This window comes from Sapajus apella, unplaced genomic scaffold (genome assembly GCF_009761245.1).
Source record: "Sapajus apella isolate SASKATOON/1434 unplaced genomic scaffold, GSC_monkey_1.0 scaffold251, whole genome shotgun sequence".
NCBI lineage: Eukaryota > Metazoa > Chordata > Mammalia > Primates > Cebidae > Sapajus > Sapajus apella.
Genome location: NW_022437191.1, coordinates 248672 through 265730, shown reverse-complemented (window position 1 = coordinate 265730; position 17059 = coordinate 248672). Strand labels below are relative to the sequence as shown.

The following is a 17059-nucleotide window of genomic DNA, read 5'->3' as shown; positions in this document are numbered from 1 at the left end:
AGAGAGTTTGGGCCCAGGGTCCCACTGCCCCCCAAAAAGCGGAGTCCAGCAGTGGCCCGAGAGCCTGGATGCTCTGACCCTTATTGGGTACAAAGCTGGGCAGGGTGGGCAGGAAGAGTCACTGGTGGTCAGTGATAGGGTCAAGTGAACCACGTGTCTTGGAGACAGGGGCGGGTCTTTCACGTAGCGGAGGCGAGGAAAAAGCATAATTCGTCCGCACTTTTTCCATACTTGTCAACAAAGAACAAAGACTTTAAGATTTATGTTACTTCTGCTAATTCTATTTCTCAAGAAAAACAGGAACCAGGTGCAGAAGCGGAACAGGAAAGCAGACGCGGAGCGTGACCACCGAAGCGCCGCATCACACAGAGACAGTTCAGCCCTGGGCCTCCCTGGCGGCCCTCAGGCCCATCACTAGAGCCTGGGGGAGTGAAGTTTTCTTCTAATTCCTCCGGGATGGATTCATCTCGGACAGCTCCTTCTCTAGCTGGCTAAACGGCGGGCGCTTTCCCAGCGCTGGTGCTGCCGCACAGCGGAGGCCCCTCCAGCAGCCCTTCCACAGGTGTGACAGGGCTTAAGGCGTCTTGCTTTAGGATCACTTCTTTCACACTGTCACCTTAGGTTCACAATCTGAGACCTGAGAATCATCAGCACAATTAAAAGGTTTTACTCTGTATATACATCTACGATTATTTGTGAATAATTATGTGATTGTATCTCTAACTCTTTTTTATTTCATTATTTATATGGGCTGAGGCTCCAGCCTCCGGCCTCGGCTGGTGCCGGGTGTCCCACCCACAGGGGAGGGGTTTCAAATGCGGGAATTTCCAGGCTCCACCCCCTCCTTTGGAGACCAGAAGGCTTTCAAATGCAAAATTCTTTGGTTTTCAATGTCTTTCAATTCTGGATAGAAAGAGAAAAAAAAGGCCGGGCGCGGTGGCTCAAGCCTGTAATCCCAGCACTTTGGGAGGCAGAGGCGGGTGGATCACGAGGTCAAAAGATCGAGACCATCCTGGTCAACATGGTGAAACCCCGTCTCTACTAAAAATACAAAAAATTAGCTGGGCATGGTGGTGCGTGCCTGTAATCCCAACTACTCAGGAGGCTGAGGCAGGAGAATTGCCTGAACCCAGGAGGCGGAGGTTGCGGTGAGCCGAGATCGCGCCATTGCACTCCAGCCTGGGTAACATGAGTGAAACTCCGTCTCAAAAAAAAAAAAAAAAAAAAAAAGAGAAAAAAAAGTAATATATATATTTTTAAATCTATGCTGTATATATGAAAATTTCACTATTGATTAATCTGTTTTTTAAAAAATATAGTTGACTTTTTTTGGTTTCAAATCAACTGATACGCGTCACTGCCCTTTTTCTTCTAAAGTGTTTAGCTACAAGTGAGCTCCATTTTCTTGCTTGTAACTGAAACTTTTTTTTATGGCAGGGCAGACCCTCACAAAGGTGCTCAGAAGGAAGAGTTTTTTTTCATAAATTAGAAATGATTTGGATGTCATGAAATGCCTTTTCACATAAACACTGTATATGTAGTTCACATAGTAAGTTTCCTTTGCCCTGTTAATGTGCATACTGAATGTATTTTCTAGTGTTACTCAGAGTTTAGTTAAGCCTGTCCCTCTCACTCCACTGATTACAAAGGCACAATTCAAATATGTTTCAATTCTGTGGGGAACCCAAGTGTGTGAATACTTGCAAAGCGAGTTTCACAAGACGGGTGGTGGAGCCCAGACACAGGGACGCCTGAAAGAGGGAAGTTGAGATAAAGTTGAGTCAGGAACAGAAAAAGGAGAATCCTGTTAAAAGGGGTGATAGGAACCAGGAAACCCTGCAGTCACAAGGAACAATGTCTTGATGTAAATGTTTTTTATGGGCACCAGGAATGACCATTACCTTTTACGACCACTGATTGTGTGTCTGCCATCCTTATTGTATAGAGTATGTGAATTAGTGATCTGTTTTTTCTCTTACACTGATGTAAACCAGAGCCTGTAAAATGTATATAATCGAAGCCTTTGAGAAATAAAGTGGCTGTTGGAGCACTATCTCCTCAGTTCTCCTGACCCTGCCTGTCGTATCTTCTTTTCTTCCCGCACACCCCCCACTCAGGTTAGAATCCTTTTGCTGGTCGAGAGCTCCCGCCAGACTATTCTGCTTTCCAAAGGCAGCAATGGGATGACTTTCATATGCCATGGCTACTTATTAACCAAGTGCCATGGTGGAATTACTTAAACACTCAATAATACCTATCCCTAAGGAGTATGGGCACCATAAAGTAGGGACGCATGATAGATGGTGGATATCTACTCTTTTCAGGGAGTGAGGTCCAGTGGTCTACTGCAGCAGTTCCCAAGGGTACACAGGAGGGCTTAAGTTTAAAAAGTGGAAGATCCCAGGTTGCCGAGGTAACCAGTTTCCTATCACCATATAGATTTTATCTAAAATTGATCTGTTTGAGAACACACCAGTTATCAAGGTGTTCATTTTCTACTGGCCTTTATTATATTCAAAAATGAAACAAATAAGCAACAAAACCCATGTTTCTCTCGCTCTTCTCAATAGCACCAAGATTCTTTAGCTTCAAGTGCAGGAAGCTCTGGGGTCCAACACAGGGACAGTTGGAAAGACCTGGGAAGTCCTTCCTGAGTAATTGAATTGTTCTAATTACTATGTAACTATCCTTTAGCAAGTCGGGAAGTTTCCAATTATTTGCTTTTGTGATATTGTGCTGGCCTAGAGCCAGAACCTGAGCAACGCCATTTTCATAAAATGCAAAACTGTTTTTAAATAAGTTGCAACGGCTGCCCCATTCTCCTCACAATAACTGCTGGCCTTGGCTTAACTAAGATCTGTGACTTCTATCACTACCCAGACAATGTGTAAACAAATGCTTATCTTGACTTCTGTAAACCACTGAAGTAACAAACAGAATGACAAAAGTCCCCTGGCCCTTAGAATGTCTGGAGACCCCCACCCTCGTCTCCGCCCAGGAGGTGAGTTACAGAATCCCCTGGCCCTTGGAATGTCTGAAACCTTTTCATCCCCATCCCTGCTCCTCACCCCCACTCCCAAGGTGGTTTTTCGGGTATAAAAAGTCCTGGCACCCTCCTTTTGACACCACAGGTTGGAGAGATGTGAGTCCTCTGTGGTCGCCGGCATAATAAATCACCCTGCAGTCTGGCATTCATTTGTCTTGGTGCTAACTTTCTACGCTCGGTCCAGTACAACATTTGGAGGTCCCCAGTGAGATATTCTCTTTTTGCTATCACCAGACAAAAGCCATCTCAGAGTCTCGCCCGGGCTGCCGCTCCCACCTCGGAGGCCTGTGGGGAGGCGCCCCCTGTTCTTTCCCAGGGCCCGGAGTGCCGCCGTGGAGGATAAGCGGCCTCTCGGCCGAAATTCACCCGAAATTCCTCAGGGTCCTAAAAAACCTCTGGAGGTGAGTCTGGTCTGGGAACTAGTTCAAAGGAAGGGCCTGAGTCGGGGGACTGACAAGTCATTGCAACTCTGACCTGGCAAGCCTCACCGAGACGTCGCTTGAGGCTTCTGGTAGCTGGTGCAGTGGGCACCAGCCTTCTGGTGGTTGGCACAGTGGACACCAGCCTTCTGGTGGCTGTCGTAGTGGGTGGCAGCTGGTAGCTGGTGCATTGGGTATCAGCGTTCGCCTTCTGGTAGCTGGCATGGTGGGTGTCAGCGTTTGGTTATTTTCCGTAACCTCTGTGTGAGTGAGAGAGTGAGTGTGTATATATGTAGTCCCATGGCTGAAAGGCTACGGGGCTTGTGTGGGCCTTCACCCGCGGTTCCACTGGAGCGTCGTAGGGCATAACGGTGATTCACCTCAGAGCTGTCCTACTCAGACTTCCATCCTGTGGTGACCAGGCCCAGTGATTATACGGGTACACCTTAGCCAAGACGCCCCTGAAAATTCTTCCGGGAAAGTGGCCGGGCAGGCATCTGACTGGTCTCCCATCTGGGGGGCACCTGCCCTTTGTCTGTCACTCTTGTATGGGGTCCTGTCTCGTCTGTAAATTTGTCAGTTTTATTAGACTCCTGCTAGCAGACATACACTGGTTCAGGCCATCTTCCCTTGAGGTAGGAGATATCTTACAGTGGTTGACGAACCACTGGATGCAGGGAACTTTTATTGATTATACCCCAGCAAAAATTACTCTTTTCTTTCTTCCTCATCTTCTTCTTCTATCACTGAGGCCTCACTCTTCCTTCCTTTGCCATGTGGCAGATAGTCTTAACTCTAGTTGTCTTTATTCTCTTCCTTGTTTTGGTCATTGTGGCCTGTAAATTCTCCCAGCCACCTCCAACGGGAAAAGAGTACTTTTGCCCGTGCTGGGTCTGATTCCATGTCGGGGAGGCCATTGTGCCCTTGACACCTTGGAGGTAGTTTCTTTGGAGCTTGTGTGGAACAAAACCCTAGATCAGAGTTTATGGGTGCTCTTTCTCAGGCTGGGATGGAAAATTGGTAACTGCTTATTCTGCCAGGAAAGTGTCCAATGTAGTTATGGGCAGTGCCCGACGGTGCATCACAAACAGGCATATTGGCACCATCCTGGATGTTGGGAGGTAGAATATCACCGCCCAGTAGAGACTGACTGGCAGCACTTCTGCACACTCCACCGGGTGTGGTGGGTCCAAAACACACATCCAGTAGACCTCTTAGTCCACCTGTTTTTTCACTTCCCGACCTTTCTGAAGCAACTGGCCATTAAAAAATTTATAAGGGGGAGGATTATGCCCGAGCAGCACTAAACCTCCATAGAGCTTATTCTCACCAGTTGTGGTTTGCAGGGAAAAAGACCGCTGCCTTACCTTGGCCCCTACCCCCTGTTCCTCTGACTAAGACTAGTGATAGACCCTAAAATCCAGTTGTCTGGTCCTTGCAGGACCTGACTGCAGAGGCCCTGCTAAAACCTGCTTTATAGAGGGCCAAATTTAAATTTGAGGCTTTCCAAAATTGGCTTTACCAGAGAAAGAGAAAGTAGGAAAAAAAAAAAAAAGGAGGCAAAGAGAGAAGAGAGAGAGAGTCGACAGAGAACAGAGAGAAAGAGAAAAAGTGGACAGAAGAGAGGAGAGAGGACAAGAAAGTAGAAGAGGAAAAGAAAATAGAGGAGACAGAGAAAAGAGAAGAGAGAGAAAGTAGACAGAGGAGAGAGAGAGAGAGAAGGGGACCAGAAGCCGCAGGAGCGCCCAGAGGCTGCAAGCTCAGTTTTAAACTGACACTAAGATCGTTTTTTTTTTTCCTTTCTCTGCCGGCAGTCAGCCCCGCCCAGCTTTGAGGCAGGCCACACTGCCTCGGGGTGCAGCATTTGCATCCAGAATCTGGCTTTAAGAAAAGCTTTCTAACTCTTTGTAACAAAAGTGACTTGTTAGCACAGGCGTTAAGGTGTGGGGCCTGCAACTGCAAGGTTGTTGGTTCAAATCTTTAGTGAAGCCAGTTTTAAATTAGGGAAATCAGTTTTAAGTTAGTGAAATCTCTTGAGGGAAATTTGGCATTAAAAAAGCCACAAATGGGGTCGTCTAGCTCCCGGCCTTGTACCCCCCTCCAATGCATGATGGCCAACTTCAAGGTTGGGTTCTCAGGCCAATATGGGGTTATATTAACCCCTGGAAAACTCCGCTCTTTGTGTGAACTTTGGCCAACTTCAAGGTTGGGTTCTCAGGCCAATATGGGGTTATATTAACCCCTGGAAAACTCCGCTCTTTGTGTGAACTTGAATGGCCGTCTTGTAAAGTTGGGTGGCCAGATACTGGGACCTATGACCCAATAATTACCCAGGCTGTATGGAAAATGGTTGCAGAAACTCCTGGATAGCCTGAGCAGTTTCCATACATCGACCAATGGTTGGGCTTAGTCCAATGGCCTCCCCCATGGCTAAAGCGCTGCATAAAACAGGCTAGACTTCAGGTCACGTTAGCTGCCCCAAAAGAAAGTCCCTTCTGGGCCAGCCATTCTCCCCACCCCAACGGAGGATCAGGAATTACTTCCACCCTACTGAAGGCCCTCTAAACCAGCGCCTCAGCACCCCCCTCGACAGTACTATTAACCAAACCTTGTCCCCCCTGCACACCCGTAGTGGGGTCCTCGCACCCACAGGCAGCCCTCCCCTTCCAAGAGGCACCCCCAACATAAGACAATCAGGGTCGCCCATTCTTTGTTCACATCCCCTTCTTGTCAAATGACTTATATAACTAGGTGACAGAAATCAAAGAGAGAGCCAAAACGCCAAGTGCTGGCACGAGCTTTATTAAGAGCAAGGGAAAGCTGCCGGGCCAAACCCAAAATTGGCAGCACCCGTGGTGGGGCCAAAAGGATTTTTATGGCCTGCAAGCCAGCAGATGTCCCTGGTGTGAGGGGCTGTGCAGGAGGGAAGTGCTGGGGAACTGCTAAGAGTTCCCGGGAGGGGGTTGTACTGGGGAACTGCTAAGATGGTGAAAGGGGGAGGGTTAGGTACCTGCCGAGATGGAAATTTCCCCGGGAGGGGGTCGTGCTGGGAGGCTGGGGAATTTAAGGCGGTGGCGGTGCTGGGGTTTCACAGTGGAGCTCGACATCCCCCGTTCTCTGAGAAGCCCCAGGCTTTGACAGGGCTTTTAGAATCTGTACTCCAGACGCATCGCCCCACTTGGGATGACTGCCAACAATTATTACTGATTCTGTTCACCACAAAGGAAAGAGGAAGAATTAGACAGGGAGCCCTGAAAGCCATCATAGGTCCAGGGAGAGGAACAGCGGGAAGAAAAAATGGGGGACCAAATTAAAAAGTTATTTTCCCTCTACCCTACCCCAATGGGACCCCAACACCTTGGGGTCACCAGGCTCTGAACACTTTACACCGGTATCTTATAGAAGGGGTTAGGGAAGTAGCCCACAAGCCCACTAACCTCTCCGAGGTAGAGACTGTAACTCAGGGTCCACAGGAGTTGCTAGCTGCTTTCCTTGAGCGCTTACTGGACGCCTATTACCCTGAGGCCCCGGACAATCAGCGGGCCATCAATCTGGCTTTTGTTTCCCAGTCTGCCCCAGACATCAAAAGAAAATGGCAAAAATTAGAGTGGTTCCAGAGAATGAATCTAACTCAGTTGTTGGAGATCGCCCAAAAAGTCTTTAGCAATAAAGACACCTTAAAGGCCAAGCAAGATAAGAGTTACGAAGGCAGTGACAGCAGCACTCCAGGAAAAACCACAACTAGCCCCTGGCACACAAATCGATTCGTTCATCTGGGAAATGGCACTGTCACCCATTCCCTGAGTGTCCATATCCACTCCTGGAACGGGACTTGCTCCACAAACTGCAATATGTCCTTGTGTTTGTAGACACTTTCTCTGGATGGGTCGAGGCTTTTCCTGCTAGGTCAGAAACTGCACTGGTAGTAGCGAAAAAATTGTTACAGGACCTGGTTCCTCGGTTCGGCTTGCCCCTGACACTGGGATCAGATAATGGCCCTGCATTTACAGCTCAGGTTTCACAGGGCCTGGCCAAGGCCCTGGGCATATCCTGGAAACTACACTGTGCCTATCGTCCCCAGAGTTCAGGGCAGGTTGAAAGGATGAACTGGACCATAAAGGAGACTTTGACAAAATTCATTCTAAAAACCGGTGAAAACTGGGTCAACCTGCTTCCTTTTGTTCTCCTCCGTACCCAATGTACTCCCTATAAGAAAGCTTTACTCCTTTTGAAATTATGTTTGGTAGGCCCCCTTCCTTACTCCCCAGACTTGCGGACACCATACATACTGAAGTCCATAACCATACACTCCTTAAGTCCTTGCAGGCACTCTAGTCTGTTCAGTCCCAGGTGCATCACTCATCAGGGGAACTCGACCTACCCCAGTGAACCTCACTGACCAGCCGGTACACCGCTTCCAGCCAGGGGACAAGGTCCTGGTAAAGAAATTCACCGCCTCGGCCTAACTCCTCGCTGGAAAGAACCCTACACCGTGATCCTGGTCACCTCCACAGCAGTCAAGGTAAACAGACTGACTGCCTGGATTCCCCATTTACACTTCAAGACTGCCCCGCCCCATGCACATTGAAAAGTGGTTCCATCCTCAACGGACTCCCTACAGCTAAGACTTTCGCACCATTCACGGTCACCATCCTAATCTCCCTGATCCCTGCGGACACTGTCATCATCCTAATCTCCCTGATCCCTGCGGACACCCCCCCGAAGGGGACTGTCCTTGGCACCCACCTACTACCGATGGGTCCTTATGGAGGGCTCCACTGGGGAATATGTTAGTTCCGTAACTGGAAAGGGATCCACCCTCGTCAACTTAACCCTAGAATACACTACTAGAGAGCCCATAACCTTCCCCCTAAACCTCTGCACTCTCTTAAGCAAAAGCCTAGCAGTAAATAATGTAAAACAAGAAAAGGCAAGAAAAGGGAGGCGGGTGGGAGTAAAGGGGATAGGGTGTGGCAACGTAGAGGCTGAACGGCAACTTCAAACTATGGGCCCCTATGCCAAGAAAAAGAAACCTATTAAAGATTTAATACATGTTAAAAGAACAGGGGGGAATGTGATATTGTGCTGGCCTAGAGCCAGAACCTGAGCAACGCCATTTTCATAAAATGCAAAACTGTTTTTTAAATAAGTTGCAACGGCTGCCCCATTCTCCTCACAATAACTGCTGGCCTTGGCTTAACCAAGATCTGTGACTTCTATCACTACCCAGACAATGTGTAAACAAATGCTTATCTTGACTTCTGTAAACCACTGAAGTAACAAACAGAATGACAAAAGTCCCCTGGCCCTTAGAATGTCCGGAGACCCCCACCCTCGTCTCCGCCCAGGAGGTGAATTACAGAATCCCCTGGCCCTTGGAATGTCTGAAACCTTTTCATCCCCATCCCTGCTCCTCACCCCTACTCCCAAGGTGGTTTTTCGGGTATAAAAAGTCTTGGCACCCTCCTTTCGATGCCACAGGTTGGAGAGACGTGAGTCCTCTGTGGTCGCTGGCCTAATAAATGACCCTGCAAGCTGGCATACGTTTGTCTTGGTGCTAACTTTCTATGCTCGGTCCAGTACAACACTTTCAACAAATTAAGGGCAGAATCTAGTCAAGTTCTCAACTGGGATAGAATGTAAAATATAATTATTTATTGTGGATTACTATGCAATTTTTGGCAAATAATTTAGAAAGTGTGAAATAATTCTGAGACATTTGTATAACAAATCTGATCCATTTTCATTTGTTTGTATACTAAAATGCAATTTCTCAGCAGTTATAAATGGGCATAAAATTAATGTTAAAATGACTTATCATGGCAATGTGCATATTTATCAATAATTACATGAACTAATTATAAAAGCCTAACTGTGTAATTTAGATAAAAATCCAATTAGTTTCACCTTTATACTTACTGATTACTCTCCAAATTCATAATATTTTTATTGCTATGCTTGACTGTATACAACTAATAATTTTAAGATAATTCAATGAAGAGGAATGCTTAACAATGAAAGCCTATGCCATCCCCCAAGTTGATTGTAATGTACATATCTATTTTTGTTGTTGATGCTGTAGTTAAGTAGGCTATGGAAAGCTTGAAATAATTTTAAGCATGAAATTATTTTATGTCGTACACCTGCAAGTGGAGGTCAAGAGAAAACAGTGACAAAATTAAAAGCTATGAAAGAAGTTTTTGTTTATACATTTATTTTTCATAAATAATTATATTACATTATTCAGAATTTATAATCTTCAATGTATTCAAGACTGATGCAACACTTTCTTTCTTTTTTTTTTTAAGATGGGGTTTCACCATGTTGGTCAGGCTGGTCTTGAACTCCTGACCTCAGGTGATCCACCCGCCTTGGCCTCCAAAGTTCTTGGATTACAGGTGTGAGCCACCACGCTCGGCCGACACTTTCATTTTTTAAAACGTCAGTAAGTATAATACAAAGAAAAGCATCTGTTTAATCTTAGGATAAATAGTAATTCATCAAAAATGTGTGTGGGAAGGTACATAGTTTTAAAAAATGGGGAGGATGGCGGGTAACAATATTTTGAAGCCTCAGGGCCCAACTTGGCTAACAAGTAAGCTCCCTTAAATCTTCAGTTTTTATCTTGTGTCTATTGGAAACGGCTGGGAACCAGCCCAACCCTGTACATGGTGCCCTGTGTTCTGGCGGTGATGGAGTAAGAAAAGGAAATACAGAGACACAAGAGTGGAAGTTCACAGCAGGTGTCGCTCTGGGCTCCACATGCTTTTATTACGTGTATACACTTGTTAATTGAGAGGTGGGGGAACAGGGAGGGATGATGGGGGAGGCCTTGAAAATACTGGGAGAGGCCTCGAAACTAAGGTGGGCAAGATAGCCAAGGGGGAGCAGTGTGGCCTGCAGTATTCAGTAGCAGAAGTGATTCTTACGCAAACCTGGAACACTGAGTTGCTACCTGGGTGCATTTGCATCAGAAGCATGGTGGATAAGGTGCCACCAGGTTTGACCACACCCAAGGCATCCTGGGGCTTTTATCTCTGGAGCATTGGGGACACAGAACAATTACAATTACTCCATATTCTGAGAACCTAGGCGGAGCCTGTGGCATTCTGGTAATCTCTCCCCTGCAAGCGTTTTCCTCCTTTCAAGCTCCTGTCTGCAAAGACCCTCCCAGATCTTGTGAGCAGAGATTGCCTTGCTTCTCAGAGATCTTACACATGTCTTCTTTATGAGATCCTCATGCAGCCTCCATGTTGAGAAGGGATTTGTGGGACCAAAGCAGTATTTTCTGCTCTGCAACCACCCCGAGGTGTTCCACAGTTTTACAGTGCTCTCAGAGGGGCCTCTACCTTAGGCCTCCTGTTGCCGCTTGACTTCTATTTTACTGCACCAATATTTGATATAACTTAATCCAGGGTATAAACTTAAGTGTATAGTAAGCAAAGCAAGCTTATAATTATTTAACTAGAAATAACATAGGTCTGCCCCTGGCCATCTTGACCCATAGGAAAGCCCCTCCAAATCCAAAGAGGCCTCACTCAGACCAGATAATACGACACAGCCTCCCTCAAATACTTGGAAGTTCTCCTAGAGGCTCAGCAGGGTCATGGAGACTAGTTATCCTCTTTGTCCTCAAAATGGAAATCCCAGAAACTTGAACGTGGCCTGAAAACTTAAGAGTGCTCACTCATGGGTGCCATTGTCACTCCAGAAATGGTATGAATTCGTCTTTCCACTTGAAATTTACTTGCTGGCCACGAAACTAGGGCTGAGCTGTTGCGGAAAATTTTAGCTGACAAAAACCCCAAGCGGCACTCAGGGGAACGGAGGAACACACTTTATTATGACAGCCGGCCCAGAAGGGTTCACACCCAAAAATCTGGACCCCGGCTAAGAAAAGTACACAGTTTTTATAGGGGAACGGGCAGGGTAAGTAACTCAGAGCTTTAGACAATGCAGCAGGTTTTAGACGACGCAGCAGTTTTCCTGAAGGTTTTTAGCTGGTAAACAATAACCTGAGGTACAGAAGCAGAAGGAGGCAGTTATTAGAAAAACAGGGGCAGTTTTATTTTTATTTTTATTTTTTTGCAAAGATCAAACATAAAATGAACTTTATTCAGTCATTGTTATTCTGATGGACACCTGAGGCATTTCCAAGATTTGTAAGTAAGGCCAGGTGCGGTGGCTCACGCCTGTAATTCAAGCACTTTTGAGGCCACTCGGGCGGATCACCTGAGGTCAGGAGTTCAAGACCAGCCTGACCAACATGGTGAAACCCCATCTTAAAAAAAAAAAAAAAGATTTGTAAGTAACAACTGAACCCCTCTACTGGGTCACATGTGGGAGTGTAGCTGTTGAAATGCTGCTTCTGAGTGGAGTTGCTGAGTCTTTGGCTCTAGGTATTTAAAAAAAAATTTGTGGCCAGGTGTAGTGGCTCACGCCTGTACTCCCAGCACTTTGGGAGGCTGAGGTGGGCAGATCACTTGAGGTCAGGAGTTCGAGACCAGCCTGGCCAACATAGCAAAATCTCGTCTCTACTAAAAATATATTTTAAAATTAGCTGAGTGTGGTGGCATGCACCTGTAATCCCAGCTACTTAGAAGGCTGAGGCATGAGAATCCCTTTAACCCAGGAGGCAGAGGTTGTGGTGAGCCAAAATTGCGCCACCGCATTCCAGTCAGGGTGACAATTGAGACTCTTTCTCAAATAATAATAATAATAATAAAGCATTTACGTTCATTTTGGTTTTTAAATTAAACTTTTAATCTTGAGACACTGTAGATTCCCATGTAGTTGTAAGAAGCTGCACAAGGTGGTTATGTGTATCTTTACCTGGCTTGCCCCAGCCTCAACCCCAGCAATAACAGACTTGTATTCCACTACCATAATCTGTTCATTTCAAGAATGCAGTCTACTGGAATCATAAAATCGTGGAATTGGCTTTTTTCCCATGCATCATCATTCTCTGGAGATTCATCCCATTGTTGCATTTATCAATAGTTAATTCCAATTTACTTCTGAGTAGTGTTCCATGCTGCGGGTGTACCACAGTCTGTTTAACTGTTCACCTGTTGGAGGACATCTGTATTTGTAGATCTGGGTTATGACACATGTACAGGTTTTCACATGGACATCACTTTTCATTTCTCTGGGACAAAGCCCAGGGGTGCTATTGTGGGGGTCTATGCTTGTTGCAGGTTTAGTTTGTTTTTTTTAAACCTGTCAAGCCATTTTCTAGAAGCTATCCCGTTTTCGTGCATCCTCACCAGGCTTCAGTGTGATCACTGTGATCTTATCTCAGCCACCTTGATAGGTGTGTGCTGATACCTCATGGCTCTTATGTTTCGCTGACGACTAATGACCTTGAACACCTTTCCATGTGTTTCTTTGCAATCTGTATATTCTCTCTAGTCAAGTGTACCTTCAGGTCTTTTGTTTACATTCTATTTTTGAAACTGTTAAGTTTTTTTTTTTTTTTTAATAGTTTTAAAATAGGAAAGTTGCTGACTATGTGCTAAAGAAATCGTGGGCAAAACTTCCACTTCATCCCCCCTCTGATGCTCTCTTATGGATATTAGGGAGCATCACCTTTACACCCTGCTGCCTGTATTTAGCGGCTTGTACCCACTGAGGGCCAGCAACTGAGCATTTGTTTTTCTAATGACCATGGCTTCAATGAAGCACCAAAGTATGTTAATTAGACAAGGGCTGACGGCAAGGGCCAAGAAGATTATTAATAGCAAAACAGGAAGTGACATTTTACACCAGACATGGACAAGGAACGTCCCTCAAGGGACAACAAGGATGACCGCACAACAATAGAACAACAAATGCTGTCAGAATAGTTCCAAATACTAAGATTTCAGTCCACATTTGCTGATTCAGTGGAGGCTCCCCAAGCTTCGGCCATGCCTTGACTAGTCAGCTTCTGGTTGTGTGGCTACAGTAGGGCTTGATGAGTTCTCAGGATTCAGAGCCCTGCAGCCTGATTTTCGTGGGGTGCCAAGGGTCTGATGTGCAGTCCACCAGTCCTGGGATGTGTCCGGGTGGGCCCTCTTGGCTCTGGAATGTACCCACAGAACGACTCCTGAAACTTTGAGAGCATTTTGGGTGACAAGGGTTACAGTATGAGGCCCTGTCCAGACAGGCTGAAGGGGCTCCTTATTCCAATCTTTCTTTTTTTCCTTTTTTTTTTTTTTTTGGAGACGGAGTTTCGCTCTTGTTACCCAGGCTGGAGTGCAATGGCGCGATCTCGGCTCACCGCAACCTCCGCCTCCTGGATTCAAGCAATTCTCCTGCCTCAGCCTCCTGAGTAGCTGGGACCACAGGCACGCGCCACCATGCCCAGCTAATTTTTTGTAGTTTTAGTAGAGACGGGGTTTCACCATATTGACCAGGATGGTCTCGATCTCTTGACCTCATGATCCACCCGCCGCAGCCTCCCAAAGTGCTGGGATTACAGGCTTGAGCCACCGCACCTGACCTATTCCAATCTTTCAACCAGACCTGGTCCCCAGGTTGGAAGGGATAAGTTGGATTGGCTAGGGAGATAGGTGCTCTTTCTATTTCAAACTGACTGAGCTGGGACAGCACCTTCCCCAATGCCTGCAGCTGGGACATCACGCTTGTTTCCCCTAGCTGTCTGAGGTCCCCCCTCACTTTGTTAACCAGAGGGGGGCCTCCCAAATAGGATTTCAAAGGGTGAGTAGCCGGCAGGTCCTAGTGTACACCGTGACCACAGCAGGGCTAGGGGAAGCATATCTAACCAGGAAGCCTGTGTTTCCTGACAGAGCTTTACTAGTGTAACCTTCAGAGTTCGATTCATGCGCACCACTTTTCCTGAACTTTGTGTCCTGTAGGCTGTGTGAAGTTTCCACTTAATCTTGAGCACGCTGGTGAGGGCTTGAATGATCTCCGCCACAAATGCTGGCCCACTGTCACTGTGTATGGTGAGTGGAATCCCATACCGGGGAACAATTTCACAAAGTAGGACTCTCACTAATTCTCGGGCTCTCTCTGTCTTGGTTGGGAGTGCCTCAGCCCAGCCCCAGTATGTACATACAAGGACCAGTAGTTATTTGTACCCTTTACTGGGCTTGACTTCAGTGAAGTCCACCTCTACGTCCTCAGAGGGGTAGCCGCCCACCTGTTGCACCCCTGGGGCAGGTTTCAGCCGCTGAGAGGGGTTGTTTTTAGCAGAGGTAAGGCACTGATTGCTTACTGCAGCACAGAGTGTGGGGAGGGTTGCATTATGGTCATACCTGTTGAGTAAGCTCTCCAGAGCTGTTTACCTAGGTGGGTGAGACCATGGCACTCAGCAACGATGGTGTGAGCCAAGTTCTTAGGGACCACTGGTCTGTTGTCAGGGAGTGGCCACCATCCCCTGGCACTGTGCTTTGCCCCCTCCTGCTGTGCCCGCTGGTTTTCTTCCTTAGAGTACTCCGGCTTCCCCACATCCTCTCGGAGCCAAGGGGTGACTGTGAACAAGTGCGCGGGGTCTGCACAGGCCCTTTCTTCAGTGCGGCTGCCTTAGCTTCTGGGTCAGCCAGCGGGTTTCCTGTACAGACAAGATCAGTTCCTCTGGTGGCCCTTGTAATGTATGACAGCCACCTCTTTGGGCTTCCAAACTGCTTCTAGCAGTCTGAGAATTTCTTCCTTATTTTTGATTCCTTTTCCTCCTGCTGTCAGCAGCCCTCTTTCCTTGTATAACGCCCCTTGTATGTGGACAGTTGCAACAGTGTACTTGGAGTCAGCGTAAATATTGACCACTTTGCCTTCCACACGGCACAAGGCCTGAATGAGGGCGTGTAATTCTGCCCGTTGTACTGCCCAGCCTCTGGGCAAGCGGGCTGCCTTGACCGCTTCAGTGGTGGTGGTGACTGCCTACCCTGCATACCTCTCTCCATTATGGACATAGCTGCTTCCATCAGTGAACAGGTTTAAGTCTGCCTTAGGGAGGGGACAGTCCTTGAGGTCAGGCTGACTAGCAAACACATCATCTACCACCTGCTCACAGTCGTGGTCCGGGACTCCCTCTTCTGTGGGTAGAAATGTGGCTGGGTTAAGGCCACGCACAGTTTCCATGGTGACCCATGGGTTTTCACAGAGCAGCCCTTGCTAGTGGGTTAAACAGGCATTTGAGAGCCACTGGTGCCCCTGACTTTTCTCCTCTCTCTCTCTGTCTCTCACCTCTGTCTCTCTCCTTTCTCTCTCTCTGTCTCTCTCCTCTCTCTGTCTCTCTCTTCTCTCTTTTTTCTCTTTCTCTCTCCTCTCTATCTCTGTCTCTCTCCTCTCTCTCTCTCCTCTCTTTCTTCCAAGGCTCCATGGTCTGGGAGAGGACCCCAAGTGCTGTTTTGTTTCTTTCCCGAATGAACAGATTGAATTGTCGGGTGACATCTGGAAGTCCTAGTGCTGGGGCACTTTGGAGCAGTGCCTTGATTTCCCAGAAAGCCATGTCTTGGCTATCATCTCACTCAAGAGGTCTATCTTCTGGCCCAGTTAGGACCCCATAGGGGGGCCTTGCTATGCCCAAGAAGCCGGGAATCCATATGCAGAAGAAGCCTGCCTCCCCGAGAAACTCCTGGAGTTTCCGCTTGGTGTCGGGAGTGGGCATGGAGGAAATCACCCTTTTTCTCTTCGGTCCCAGGGATCGGTGTCCTTTGGTGATGATGAACCCCAGGTTCCTCACCTGCTGTCTGCAGATTTGGGCCTTAGCCATCCCTGGGGGGTTCGTCTCTGCCCAGACTATAGGGAAGGCATCCAGGAATTCTGGTGGGTTCTCCTCTGACCTCTCGACAGTGTGCAGTTTCCATTCTTCCTCACATGGAAGTGTGACTGCCAGGACCAGGCCCCCCTTTGGCTCACTCAAAGTCAGACTGGCTGGTCCCCTGGGGTTCAAGGGTGATTTGCGCCCCCAGTTTGCCTAACAAGTCTCTTCCCAGAAGGGGGAGAGGACATTCCAGTAGGTAGAGGAATTCATGGTGTACCTGGTGCCCCCCTAATTGGCATATCCGATCTTGGCAGAATGGCCGGGGCTCTGCCTGGTCACCTGTTGTTCCCACAACAGTTGCCTTCCAGTTACTAAATGGGGCAACCAGAGTGGTGACCACCGAGTACTCCACTGCAGGGTCTACCATAAAAGTCATTGGGTGGCCTTCGACCTTCATCTTGACCATGGGCTCCCGGGGCCAAGTTTCATAGAGCCTGGCCCGTCCTAGTCTGAGTCCATCCCGGCCAAGCCGATCAGGTGGGCCTGGCTAGGCTCTGGCTGGTATTCTGCCCTCCCTCGGGACGGCCCCATCTGGGACCGTCCACTAGAGGTACTCATTCTTCCAGTTTCCCCTCTCTGCAGCATGCACACTGATCTAGCTACCAGGGAGGGTGCTCAGATCTCCCGCTTTTGTGTGTGGAGTATCAAGCAAGGCGGATGGGCTGGGAGCTGATCGTGCCGGAAGGACATAAGGCAGTGGCAGCTCCTTCTCCAGGTCCTGATGAATGGGTTGCTTGGGTCCCTTAGTTGCTTGGGCCACGAGGACCTTGCACTGTCCCTTCCTACCAGCACAGAATTGAACCCAAGGGGGAGGGTCTGAGCTAT

At 47.7% G+C, this 17059-nt stretch overlaps 1 long non-coding RNA gene across 1 annotated transcript; it reads right to left on the bottom strand.

The window, feature by feature from the left end:
* Positions 1-16246: 16246 nt before the first annotated feature.
* On the bottom strand, positions 16247-17051 carry LOC116545204. The gene is made up of 2 exons (XR_004266234.1): positions 16452-17051; positions 16247-16352 (listed from the first exon to the last, which is right to left on the bottom strand). It is a non-coding gene; the product is annotated as an uncharacterized LOC116545204 (long non-coding RNA).
* Positions 17052-17059: the final 8 nt, after the last annotated feature.